At 38.4% G+C, this 14,890-nt stretch overlaps 1 long non-coding RNA gene across 3 annotated transcripts; it reads right to left on the reverse strand.

Moving 5' to 3' along the window:
- Nucleotides 1–492: 492 nt before the first annotated feature.
- LOC127837991 (uncharacterized) lies at nt 493–13,967 on the reverse strand. 3 transcript variants are annotated; one of them, XR_008029586.1, is made up of 4 exons: nt 13,950–13,967; nt 9,888–10,019; nt 9,094–9,168; nt 493–7,373 (listed from the first exon to the last, which is right to left on the reverse strand). It is a non-coding gene; the product is annotated as an uncharacterized LOC127837991 (long non-coding RNA). The 3 variants fall into 3 exon arrangements; XR_008029584.1 differs by lacking the exon at nt 13,950–13,967 and adding an exon at nt 13,066–13,117; XR_008029585.1 differs by lacking the exon at nt 13,950–13,967 and adding an exon at nt 11,025–11,047.
- Between the last annotated feature and the right edge of the window lie 923 nt (nt 13,968–14,890).

A 14,890-nucleotide genomic window follows, 5' to 3' on the forward strand; every position in this document is an offset into this window, starting at 1 on the left:
TACGTTCTAGAAATTGACTTACACACACATAATTTAAATCGGTTTCTAATTTGATTCTTTAATAAGACGACTTTCCTATGTAAGGAGTGAAAACTGTTTTAATTAGTTGCGGCATCGATATTATGAAATTCAATGACGGCCAAGGTACTTCTCAGAAATGGAGTCACACAAATAATTTAATTGTCGTTCAGACAATGGATAAATATATGGTTTCATACAGGCAATTTATCAGTTCACTGAAAATGGTTGTCTTTAACTTAGACAATATCCATAGGAAAGGCTATACGTACAGAGCCGTACGGCAAACCTATTGTCTACCCGTACGGGGCCGTGCGGCTAGCCTCTTGTCTAGCCGTACGACTAGCCACTGTAAAATGTATAGTTATTTCATTTTCATTTTACAAATGTCTCTAAAAATATATTTAAATTTTCTCTATCATGGAAGTGTCATTTATTCATACAACACATGACAAATTATAACAACAATATATGTTAAAATTATCTGACCCTTGTCAGACGTTTTATTATGAAACTAATAAATGATATGCATGATTGTCAGATTGTGAAATGCTCAATTCAAGTATTATATAAGAGATAAATGGTGACGGACCCATGACAAACAAATAATTGGAGATAGTAGTAACAATCCATCATAAGTTGCAGTACGAACTAAATGATTATCATGAAAATAAAAACTGATTTAACAAGCAAATTCGTTGAATTGATATCCCCCGCCATTATACTTCTGGATACAAGTTATGGCTCTGGACACACAAAAAAAGCATTTTTTTCAAATACAAAGGGTCATAACTCCGCTATTAATCAAGGATGTACAATGCCATTTGGCGTGCATCATCCTCTTATCCATATATATATACTCGTACCAAGTTTCAATGAAATCTGCTAAAGCACTTCCAAGATATGGTTCTGGACACAAAAGTGCCGGACGGACAGACGGAAAGACGGACAATGCCAAATTAATATCCCTCCGCTGTTGGCGGGGGATCACAAAAATTAAGCAAAATTAATTACATACACAACAAGATGCGTTTGTGAAACCCAATGTCCCCGTATATAACGTTTGACCTTGAAGGATGACCTTGACCCTTCACCACTCAAAATGTGCAGCTCCATGAGATACACATGCATGTCAAATATAAAATTGCTAGCTTCAATATTGCAGAAGTAACATAACATGAGCAATTTTGACCCATATATTTGACCTTGAAGGATGACCTTGACCTTTCACCACTCAAAATGTGCAGCTCTATGAGATACATATGCATGCCAAATATCAAGTTGCTATCTTCAATAGTGCAAACGTATTCATAAAATAAGCGATTTGGGCCACATATATTTAACCTCTGACCTTGAAGGATGACTTTGACCTTTCAACACTCAAAATTTGCAGCTCCATGAGATACACATGCATGCCAAATTTCAAGTTGCTATCTTCAATATTGCAAAAGTATTAATAAAATAAGCGATTTGGGCCACATATATTTGACCTCTGACCTTGAAGGATGACCTTGACCTTTCACCACTCAAAATGTGCAGCTCAATGAGATACACATGCTTGGCAAATATCAAGTTGCTATCTTCAATATTGCAAAAGAATTCATAAAATGAGCGATTTTGGCCACATATATTTGACCTCTGACCTTGAAGGATGACCTTGACCTTTCACCAATAATAATGTGCAGCTTCAGGAGATGCATTTGCATGCCAAATATCAAGTTGCTACTTTCAATATTGCAAAATGTTAAAGTTGGCATAAACAGACCAACCAACCAATCAACAGACCGACAGAGCAAAAACAACATGTCCCCCACTACTATAGTGGGGGACATAAAAATAGACTGATCCTACAAGCAAACCCCATATTTACACAGAACAATGTCTGAATTGACATAAATTTGGACAAAAAACATGCATTTTCCTGGATTTGAAGCACAGACCTTTTGATTGCAAACAACAGTCTTACTTACTAAGACATTTCTGAAAATTACACGTTGCCAGCAAAGTACATTTTTAAATCAGATATGCAATGTCATGTCCTTACCAAATTGTACTAGAGCTGTTTTCACTTCGAGTTTGCAAACAGCCTTAAAATATAAACTAAACACTAGAAAAGAATCTTTAACAAGGGCTGTTTGTAAAACAAGCATGCCCCCCATATGGGCTGTCCGTTGTAGTGGCAGCCATTGTGTGAATACGTTTTTTGTCACTGTGACCTTGACCTTTGACCTAGTGACCTGAAAATCAATAGGGGTCATCTGTGAGTCACGATCAATGTACCTATGAAGTGTCATGATCCTAGGCAAAAGCGTTCTTGAGTTATCATCCGAAAATCATTTTACTATTTCGGGTCACCGTGACCTTGACCTTGTGACCTCAAAATCAATAAGGGTCATCTGTGAGTCATGATCAATCTACCTGTGAAGTTTCATGATCCTAGGCATATGCGTTCTTGAGTTATCATCTGAAAACCATTTTACTATTTCGGGTCACCGTGACCTTGACCTTTGACCTAGTGACCTAAAAATCAATAGGGGTCATCTGCAAGTCATGATCAATCTAGCCATGAAGTTTCATGATCCTAGGCGTATGAATTTTTGAGTTATCATCCGGAAACCATTTTACTATTTTGGGTCACCGTGACCTTGACCTTTGACCTCAAAATCAATAGGGGTCATCTGCGAGTCATGATCAATCTACCCATGAAGTTTCATGATCCTAGGCGTATGCGTTCTTGAGTTATCATTCAAAAACCATTTTACTATTTTGGGTCACCGTGACCTTGACCTTTGACCTAGTGACCTCAAAATCTATAGGGGTCATCTGCGAGTCATGATCAATGTACCTATGGAGTTTTATGATCCTAGGCCCAAGCGTTCTTGAGTTATCGTCTGACAACCACCTGGTGGACGGACCGACAAACTGACATACCGACAGACCGACCGACATGAGCAAAGCAATATACCCCCTCTTCTTCGAAGGGGGGCATAATGAGATAAAAGTGCACTTACAAAATCAAAGTCTTTCATTTTGAAAACCAATAGACAGAATTATAACATATAAAAAGTATACAATCTTCAGTACACTGATCAACAAATTAAAACATTTTAAATCATACAATTTGCATAAAATTCAAAGCTTGATATCTCAAAAACTTATCCACAATATTGAAAGATATTAAGAATCTTACAATCTGCATCATAACTAAAGCTCAATATCTTATAAAACTGATTGACGAAACTGCAACATTTTACAAATTATTTAATCTACAAAAAATGAAAAACTTCATATTTCAAAATTCAACCGACAGCATTGACACATATTTAGAATCATACAAAGTTCAAGCTTCAAATGTCAACTTGAAATGAGTCCAAAGTACACGGACTTTAGTGAAACACTGGTAAGGGACTAAAAAGGCAGTTAACAACAAGAGCTGTGTTCGTAAAACACAATCCCCCTTACTGCGCCGCTTTGAAGCCATATATTCGATTTATGACATTGAATTATGACCTTGACCTTTCACCACTCAAAATGTGCAGCTCCATGAGATACACATGCTTGCCAAATATGAAGTTGCTATCTTCAATATTGCAAAAGTATTCATAAAATGAGAGATTTTGGCCACATATATTTGACCTCTGACCTTGACCTTTCAGAAAATTAAAATGTGCAGCTCTATGAGATACATATGCATGCCAAATATCAAGTTGCTATCTTCAATATTGCAAAAGTTATTGCAAATGTTAAAGTTGGCGTAAACAGATCAACCAACCAACCAACAGACAGGACAAAAACAATATGTCCCCCACTACTATAGTGAGGGACATAAAAATAGACTGAACCTTCAAGCAAACCCCAAATTTACATAGAACAATGTCTGAATCGCCATAAATTTGGACAAAAAACATGCATTACCCTGTATTTGAAGCACAGACCTTTTGATTGCAAACAACAGTCTTACTAAGACATTTCAGAAAATTACACGTTGCCAGCAAAGTACATTTTAAAATCAGATATGCAATGTCATGTCCTTACCAAATTGTAATAGAACTGTTTTCACTTCGAGTTTGCAAACAGCCTTAAAATATAAACTAAACACTAGAAAAGAATCTTTCAGGAGATAAAAGTGCACTTACAAAATCAAAGTCTTTCATTTTGAAAACCAATAGACAGAATTAAAACATAAAAATTATGCAATCTTCATTACACTGATCAACACCATTAAAACATTTTAAAATCATACAATTTGCATAAAACTCAAAGCTTGATATCTCAAAAACTTATCCACAATATTGAAAGATATTAAGAATCTTACAATCTGCATCATATTTAAAGCTCAATATCTTATAAAACTGATTGACGAAACTGCAACATTTTACAAATTATTTAATCTACAAAAAATGTAAAACTTCATATTTCAAAATTCAACTGACAGCATTGACACATATTTAGAATCATACAAAGTTAAAGCTTCAAATGTCAACGTGAAAAACACATCCAAGATATCATTTAAACTAATATACTGACAAAGTTTCAAGAAGATTCATAAGTCCATATAAGGAAAAATGCCCCGCCCACTGGTGGCCATGTTTTTCTTAGCAACTGGAACCAATTTCAAACTTGTCCAAATATCATTGGGACAAATCTTCTGACAAAGTGTCATGATGATCGTACAATAAATATGGCTTCTAGAGTTTTAACAGGGTTTTACTTTAGCCATATAAGGAAAAATGCCACGCCCCCTTAGTGGCCATGTTTTTCCACCAACTAGAACCATTTTTGAACTCATCCAAGATATCATTAGGACAAATCATCTGACCAAGTTTCATAATAATCGGAAAATAAATGTGCCCTACAGAGTGTTTACAATGTTTTAGTAAAGCATGATACATAACCATATTAGGAAAAATGCCCCGCCCCCTGGTGGCCATGTTTTTTAAGCAAACGAAACTATTTTTGAACTAATCCAAGATATCATTAGGACAAATCTTCTGACCAAGTTTCATGAAGATAAGAAAATAAATGTGGCCTATAGAGTGTTAACAAAGTTTTACTATAGCCATATAAGGTAAAATGCCCCACCCCCTGGCGGACATGTTTTTCAACCAACCAGCATCATTTTTTAACTTGTCTACGATATTTTTTGGTATGAATATTCTGACCAAGTTTCATGAAGATCGGAAAATAAATGTGGCCTCAAGAGTGTTAACAAGATTTTACTATAGCCATATATAGCCATATAAGGAAAAATGCCCCGCCCTTTGGCAGCCATGTTTTTCAAGCAAACGTAACCATTTTCAGCTCGTCTAAGATATCATTGAGACCAAACTTCGGACCAAATTTCATGAAGAATGGACAATAAATGTGGCCTCTAGAGTGTTAGCAATGTTTAACTAAAGACATAAGGAAAACTCCCCCGCCCCTTGGCGGCCATGTTTTTTCACTGATCTGGACCATTTTCAAACTCGTCCAAAATATAAATAAAACCAATGTTTTGACCAAGTTTCATGATGATTAGGCAAACATTTTGACTTCTAAAGTGTTCACAAGGTTTCTCTATAGCCATATAAGGAAAACTGCCCCGCCCCTGGCGGCCATGTTTTTCAACGGACCGGAACCAATTTTTAACTAAACCAAAATATCATTTAGACAAACATTTTGACAAAGTTACATGAAGATTGGACTTCTACAGTGTTCACAAGTTTTTTTGTTGTTTTTTTGACCTAGTGACCTAATTTTTGACCCAGCATGACCCAGTTTCGAACTCAGTCGAGGTATCAATGTGACAAATGTTCTGCAAAATTTCATGAAGATCAGACAATAAATGTGGCATCTAGAGTGTTCACAAGGCAAAATGTTGACGACATACAACGCACAACGGACAAAAGGCAATCACAAAAGCTCACCATGAGCATGTTGCACTCAGGTGAGCTCAAAAGTTATGGCCAATTTTAAAGTTTTCAGACGGACGGACAGAAGCAATATATTTAACATTTAACCTTGAAGGATTACCTTGACCTTCACTTTTCACCACTCAATATGTGCAGCTTCACAAGATGCACATGCATGCCAACTGGAGCTTTGTCACAGACGTGACATATACCCCCACATAACGCATTGACACAGACTATTTTGTATGCTGTCTTCACAAAACAAGATAATACAATTTATGGCGATTTTTTAAGAATCATTATGCCATTATCATTTATAGCCATTTTGACCTTTGAACTCTTGAATTGTTTCACATGACAAGCCTTCCAATGACTTTGAACAAAATTGATGTACAGAGTTATTTTAAAATCTTACAATGAATGACATATTTATGGCCCAGACAAGATAATTTATTGCCATTTTTGACCTTTGAACTAAAACTACAACTTTGAGTTTGAAGATATCGACGTAATTCTTTCGCGCGACACACTGTCAAATGATGGTGAACAAAAGAGCCAACGATTTTAAATCGCACAATAAACAACATAGTTATTGCCCAGACAAGCTCAATTATGGCCATTTTTTACCTTTAAACTCAAATTGTGCCCTTGTTCTTGGAAATATCGACGTAATTCTTTCGCCCGACACACTGTTCAATGATGGTGAACAAATGTGCCAAATGATTTTAAAATCTCACAATAAAAAACAAAGCTATGGCCCGGACAAGCATTTGACCTTTGAACTCCCAAGTGTGACCTTGACCTTTGAGATATTGACGTAATTTCTTTTAACGCGACACACCGTTCCATGATGGTGAACAAATGTACCGAGTCATTTAAAAATGTAACGATAAATAATATAGCTATGGTCCGTACAAACTTACAGTTTAAAACATACTAAGTGACCCCATGACCTAGTTTTTGACCTGGCATGACCCATACTCAAACTTGATCTAGACATTATCTACATACAACTACTGACCAAGTTTGGTGAATATCGGATGAAATATCGGGACAGACCGACAAACGTGACTCCTATATAGCCCCCATTACCAATTGTAATAGGGGTATAAATATCAAGTTGCTATGTTCAATATTGAAAAAGTTATGGCCATATAAGTTTTCGGCCAGATGGACAGACTGACTGACTGACGGACAGTTCAACTGCTATATGCCACCCTACCAGGGGCATAAACATATTCCACAGTTCAACAATTCTTTTTCCATTTTTGTTTTTCCATAATAATGTTATGGACCCTTGCCCTTATCTGGGCCACTGTTCTTCCGGTAAGTATTTTTAGGGACCCCATTATTTTTGAGCCAGATGGCATTTTTTTTCTCTTAATTCATCTCTAAAAAAGTTCATGAAACATATGTTCTCTTCGCTGGCCCACTTTCGTTTCATTCCTTTTCTTGTCCCTGTCCCTAAAACAAGAATAGATATAAAAAATAAAATAGCAATGAGTATCATGTCAGTGTTTTTTTCAGTTTTGGGGAAAAGGGGTCGGGTCCCCTGAGAGGGGGATAATTCACGTGTAAAAGGGGAAATTTCAATGCTAAGCAAGTAACATACAAAATCAAGTTGTAACACCATAATTCACCATACACAGAGAGAAAACATTATTCCAACTTTTTTTGTCATCAACATGTTATGTTTATGTTCAAAGATCAACATTTTTTGGCTTTTCTGTGAATTATTTAAACGAGGTATTGATTAAAATTGAACTACACTTCCAAGAGGGGAAATTTTCAAATATTTTTGGGAAAAATATACACTCTAAGCAGCAAACTCATTTGTTCAGTGACTGTAAGCCCTTTATTTTGTTGACTTTTCTACTGAATTGATCCTTGCACACAAAGTATCAACATAAGTCAGTGTTCTGCCGTGGATGCGCCCTTGTGTTATTGTCGCAAAAAACAAATATTTGTCCCCACCCGTTTTCTGTATATGGGTCCGCGGGCGCACATGAATTAGAAATAAAAACTAATCGATTCAATTTGTAAGTCGGTAAAGTAATCGAGTGAATGTGTAACCAGAACAAACTATTTCATTGGACATGACGTCATTTCGCAGCCAATGGGTAATTTATTTAATATTAACACTCTATTTCATTGGTAAGTTGAGATTATAACAACCAATCAGATATCAAGGAAATTTCCGAACCTATCAAAATGGCTTAAAGTGACAGGCCAAAGAAAACAAAATCCATTTTTTTTTTTTCCTCCGGCAAGTAAAATTAGAAAATATGACAATAATATTAACAACCCAACAGAGTCTTCCCAAGTCCCAACATCGTTTAGCAATTACGAAAAAAGTCTGCCCCTAAACGTACATTCCAAGAAAATTGGCTTCAAAAATGTCCTTGGTCACTGTTTGACAACAACAAATGACATGCAGATTGTGCATAAAGCAAAAAAGAAAACGCCTTTACTATCGGTATTTCTAATTATCGAACAAGTACTTTGACATGCGGAGTCCAATGACCATAAATTTTTTCAAAGTTTTGTAAATATGTTGACAACTGTTTGACAGTGTTAAAAAGTTTTTTGAATGTTCCAGTTTTAATAACAATGTTACAACCTGACTGTAAGAAGTTTAAGCACGTTTAAAAGTTCAAGTTAAAGGTTATTAGTTTCCACACATTTAATTCTGCTACAAAAATATTTCTGTGTCCCCATATTTTTTCTTTTTGTCCCCACTTTTGTAATCCTAAAGGGTCCCCAACAGTAAAATTTCACAGCAGAACACTGCAAGTGATACAATGATTGAATATTGTAGAGCAAGGTTTTCCTGATAAAAATGCACAAAACCTGAACATGTTAGGAGGTAAAATGAACTAACTGAAACTGTTTTAACACCAGTTTAAAACAATTTTTCACACATATAAGAACTGACAGTTTGCAGAACTATCATTTCTTGGAAGAACAAGTACTAAACATTAACTTTCATAGCAAACTGCCTACTTTGTACTTTACAAGGACTTTTACAAGCACATTGTTGTAACCCTGTAGATCACAGAGGAGGTCGTCTAGAGCATCACACTTGACTTGGACTACTCATTTACTTTAATACAGTCATGACATAAGACTCTGTCACATAATGATAGAAAATGCAGAGAAACCCGTCTTCAAATTTAGTTCATACCTTGAGGATTTGGCTGCCTCATTTCATCATGGGTCAGACTGGCTGGCCCTTCACTGGCAGCAGTTGACATGGACTCTGAAAGAACCAAAGTGAAACCTGTAGATTGCATATGATCAGCACAGTCAACACTGGCATGTTGTATCATGAGAGGCTCTGACTCCTGTACAGATTCTAGACTGTGGGTGTCTTCAACAGTTGCCTCAATGACTGTAAACATATAATGTCAACAGTGGGGTCTTGTATGTCTATTATCCATTGGTGGATCTTGCTGAAATCTATAGAAAACATGCATGCCCCCCATATGGGCTGTCCGTTGTAGTGGCAGCCATTGTGTGAATACGTTTTTTGTCACTGTGACCTTGACCTTTGACCTAGTGACCTGATAATCAATAGGGGTCATCTGCAAGTCACGATCAATGTACCTATGAAGTGTCATGATCCTAGGCAAAAGCGTTCTTGAGTTATCATCGGAAAATCATTTTACTATTCGGGTCACCGTGACCTTGACCTTTTGACCTCAAAATCAATAGGGGTCATCTGCAAGTCATGATCAATGTACCTATGATGTTTCATGATCCTAGGCCCAAGCGTTCTTGAGTAATCGTATGACAACCACCTGGTGGACAGACGGACCGATCGACATGAGCAAAGCAATATACCCCCTCTTCTTCGAAGGGTGGCATAAATATATATTGGCTTGGACAACAGAAAATTGTACTAGAATATATAGTCTACAGTTGGGTCATGTCTTTATCATCAATAGATGGGCCTTTATTATATGACAACAGAAATACCATGGGTCAGACTGGCTGGCTCTTCACTTGGCTCCCTCCTATCATGGGTCAGACTGGCTGGCTCTTCACTTGGCTCCCTCCTATCATGGGTCAGACTGCCTGGCTCTTCACTGTCAGCAGTTGACATGGACTCTGAAAGAACCAAAGTGAAACCTGTAGATTGCATATGATCAGCACAGTCAACACTGGCATGTTGTATCATGAGAGGCTCCGACTCCTGTATAGATTCTAGACTGTGGGTGTCTTCAACAGTTGCCTCACTGCCTGTAAACATATAATGTCAACAGTGGGGTCTTGTATGTCTATTATCCATTGGTGGGTCTTGCTGAAATCTATAGAAAACATGCATGCCCCCCATATGGGCTGTCCGTTGTAGTGGCAGCCATTGTGTGAATACGTTTTTTGTCACTGTGACCTTGACCTTTGACCTAGTGACCTGAAAATCAATAGGGGTCATCTGCGAGTTACGATCGATGTACTTATGAAGTGTCATGATCCTAGGCAAAAGCGTTCTTGAGTTATCATCCGAAAATCATTTTACTATTTCGGGTCACCGTGACCTTGATCTTTGACCTTGTGACCTCAAAATCAATAGGGGTCATCTGCGAGTCATGATCAATCTACCTATGAAGTTTCATGATCCTAGGCATATGCTTTCTTGAGTTATCATCCGAAAACCATTTTACTATTTCGGGTCACCGTGACCTTGACCTTTGACCTAGTGACATCAAAATCAATAGGGGTCATCTGCGAGTAATGATCAATCTACCCATGAAGTTTATGATCCTAGCCGTATGCGTTCTTGAGTTATCATCCGGAAACCATTTTACTATTTCGGGTCCCCGTGACCTTGACCTTTGACCTCAAATCTATAGGGGTCATCTGCGAGTAATGATCAATCTACCCATGAAGTTTCATGATCCTAGGCGTATGCGTTCTTGAGTTATCATCCAGAAACCATTTTACTATTTCGGGTCACTGTGACCTTGACCTTGACCTAGTGACCTCAAAATCAATAGGGTGTCATCTGCGAGTCATGATCAATCTACTGACAATTGTACTAGAATATATAGTCTACAGTTGGGTCATGTCTTTATCATCAATAGGTGGGCCTTTATTCTATGATAACAGAAATACCATGGGTCAGACTGGCTGGGCTCTTCACTTGGCTTCCTCCTATCATGGCTCAGACTGGTTGGCTCTTCACTTGGCTCCCTCCTATCATGGGTCAGACTGCCTGGCTCTTCAACTGTCAGCAGTTGACATGGACTCTGAAAGAACCAAAGTGAAACCTGTAGATTGCATTCGATCAGCAGAGTTACAACTGGCCTGTTGTATCATGAGAGGCTCTGACTCCTGTATAGTTGCCTCAATGCCTGTAAGCATATAATGTCAACAGTGGGGTCCTTGTATGTCTATTATCCATTGGTGGTCTTGGCTGAAATCTATAGAAACAAGGGCTGTTTGTGAAACATGCATGCCCCACATATTGGGCTGTCCGTTGTACTGGCAGCCATTGTGTGAATACGACTTTTGTCACTGTGACCTTGACCTTTGACCTAGTGACCTGAAAATCAATAGGGGTCATCTGCAAGTCACGATCAATGTACCTATGAAGTGTCATGATCCTAGGCAAAAGCGTTCTTGAGTTATCATTCGAAAATCATTTGACTATTTCGGGTCACTGTGACCTTGACCTTTGACCATGTGACCTCAAAATCTATACGGTTCATCTACGAGTCATGATCAATCTACCCATGAAGTTCATGATCCTAGGCGTATGCGTTCTTGAGTTATAATCCGGAAACCATTTTACAATATCGATCACCGTGACCTTGACCTAGTGACCTCAAAATCAATAGGGGGTCATCTGCAAGTCATGATCAATGTACCTTTGATGTTTCATGATCCTAGGCCCAAGCGTTCTTGAGTTATCGTATGACAACCACCTGGTGGACGGACGGACCGATCGACATGAGCAAAGCAATATACCCCCCCTCTTCTTCGAAGGGTGGCATAAATATATATTGGCTTGGACAACAGAAAATTGTACTAGAATATATAGTCTACAGTTGGGTCATGTCCTTTATCATCAATAGGTGGGCCTTTATTATGAACGTCTCGATGAGGTACTGATGTAGAAGAAAATCAATACATACATTAGAGACCCGAAACAAATTCATGAGCCACATTCTGGGTCGTAACGTAACAAGGGCCGTAATGGTAAAGATTTTAATTACATTTGTACTTAGGCAGAGTTCCGAAGTACAGTCTATTACAAGATAAATCTGAGCCGATTTTAAAAACGTATAGCAAATTTTGTAATTTAATGACGACCTGCTCCATGAAGTTACTTTCAGTTTAGAGCCGCCGTGATCAGTAACATTTTGTGTTTTGCATCCGATTTGAATGTTCTCTTCCCAAAAAATATAAATAATAAATTCACATGTCTACTCAATAGCTATGTATTTTAAGAACACATTTCGCGAGAATTTCTCACGAAAAATGACATGTACAATGTTTAAATCAAAGTTTAAGCTGTGATTAAAAGTTTCAAAACACCCAATGCGCCCTTTTTAAGAGAATCTCCGTGCAAAATGCCCTTTTTTCAAGTCATGCGCCATGCCTCTCTGCCTTTCTAGATGAAAACACTACAAGCTAACTCCAATATAACCCCCTAAACTTCGTTTGTGGGGGTATAATAAAATCATTCTCAAAAGTTAAATAATATCTTTGTAGTTGTAGATTATTCGGGTATTAATCCTCTCATTTCACAAATAAACTGTTCATAACAGATGAGATGGCAAGCATAAATGCCTTAATGAACACAAAATATTTTGCATGTTGTCTTCACAAAAAACAGCCCAAACCATGCTCAATGTTAAAACGCACTAAGTGACCCCGTGACCTAGTTTTTGATCCGGCATGACCCTATCTTCACACTTCACCTAGGTATCCTCTAGATACAACATCTGACCGAAGATCGGATGAATACAACTTGAATTAGAGAGCGGACACTTAATACAGACGGACCGACCGACAGACCAACAGACAAGTTTGGTGAAGATTAGATGAAAACAGCTTGAATTAGAGGGTGGACACCTTATACGAACCGACCGACAAGTTCACTCCTATATACATCCCTAAACTTTGTTGTGGGGTATAATTGCATTTATACCTTGAGGATTTGGCTCCCTTCTATCATGGCTCAGACTGGCTGGCTCTTCACTGGCTCCCTCCTATCATGGGTCACACTGCCTGGCTCTTCACTGTCAGCAGTTGACATGGACTCTGAAAGAACCAAAGTGAAACCTGTAGATTTCATTTGATCAGCACAGTTAACACTGGCCTGTTGTATCATAAGAGGCTCTGACTCCTGTATAGTTGCCTCAATGCCTGTAAGCAGATAATGTCAACAGTGGGGTCTTGTATGTCTATTATCCATTGGTGGGTCTTGCTGAAATCTATAGAAACAAGGGCTGTTTGTAAAACATGCATGGCCCACATATGGGCTGTCCGTTGTACTGGCAGCCATTGTGTGAATACGACTTTTGTCACTGTGACCTTGACCTTTGACCTAGTGACCTGAAAATCAATAGGGGTCATCTGCAAGTCACGATCAATGTACCTATGAAGTGTCCATGATCCTAGGCAAAAGCGTTCTTGAGTTATCATTCGAAAATCATTTGACTATTCGGGTCACTGTGACCTTGACCTTTTCTTGAGTAATAATCCGGAAACCATTTTACAATTTCGATCACCGTGACCTTGACCTAGTGACCTCAAATCAATAGGGGTCATCTGCAAGTCATGATCAATGTACCTATGATGTTTCATGATCCTAGGCCCAAGCGTTCTTGAGTTATCGTATGACAACCACCTGGTGGACGGACGGAACCGATCGACATGTGAGCAAAGCAATATACCCCCTCTTCTTCGAAGGGGTGGCATAAATATATATTGGCTTGGACAACAAAAATTGTACTAGAATATATAGTCTAGCAGTTGGGTCATGTCTTTATCATCAATAGGTGGGCCTTTATTATATGATAATAGAAATACCATGGGTCAGACTGGGCTGGCTCTTCACTTGGCTCCCTTCTATCATGGGTCAGACTGGCTGGCTCTTCCCTTGGCTCCCTCCTATCATGGGTCAGACTGCCTGGCTCTTCACTGTCAGCAGTTGACATGGACTCTGAAAGAACCAAAGTGAAACCTGTAGATTGCATTTGATCAGCACAGTTAACACTGGCCTGTTGTATCATGAGAGGCTCTGACTCCTGTATAGTTGCCTCAATGCCTGTAAGCATATAATGTCAACAGTGGGGTCTTGTATGTCTATTATCCATTGGTGGGTCTTGCTGAAATCTATAGAAACAAGGGCTGTTTGTAAAACATGCATGCCCCACATATGGGCTGTCCGTTGTACTGGCAGCCATTGTGTGAATACGACTTTTGTCACTGTGACCTCGACCTTTGACCTAGTGACCTGAAAATCAATAGGGGTCATCTGCAAGTCACGATCAATGTACCTATGAAGTGTCATGATCCTAGGCAAAAGCGTTCTTGAGTTATCATTCGAAAATCATTTGACTATTTCGGGTCACTGTGACCTTGACCTTGTGACCTCAAAATCAATAGGGGTCATCTGCGAGTCATGATCAATCTACCTATGAAGTTTCATGATCCTAGGCATATGCTTTCTTGAGTTATCATCCGAAAACCATTTTACTATTTCGGGTCACCGTGACCTTGACCTTTGACCTAGTGACCTCAAAATCAATAGGGGTCATCTGCGAGTAATGATCAATCTACCCATAAGTTTCATGATCCTAGCCGTATGCGTTCTTGAGTTATCATCCGGAAACCATTTTACTATTTTGGGTCACCGTGACCTTGACCTTTGACCTCAAAATCTATGGGGTCATCTGCGAGTCATGATCAATCTACCCATGAAAGTTTCATGATCCTAGGCGTATGCGTTCTTGAGTTATCATCCCGAA

The sequence above is a fragment of the Dreissena polymorpha genome, chromosome 7 (assembly GCF_020536995.1).
Source record: "Dreissena polymorpha isolate Duluth1 chromosome 7, UMN_Dpol_1.0, whole genome shotgun sequence".
Taxonomy (NCBI): Eukaryota; Metazoa; Mollusca; class Bivalvia; order Myida; family Dreissenidae; genus Dreissena; species Dreissena polymorpha.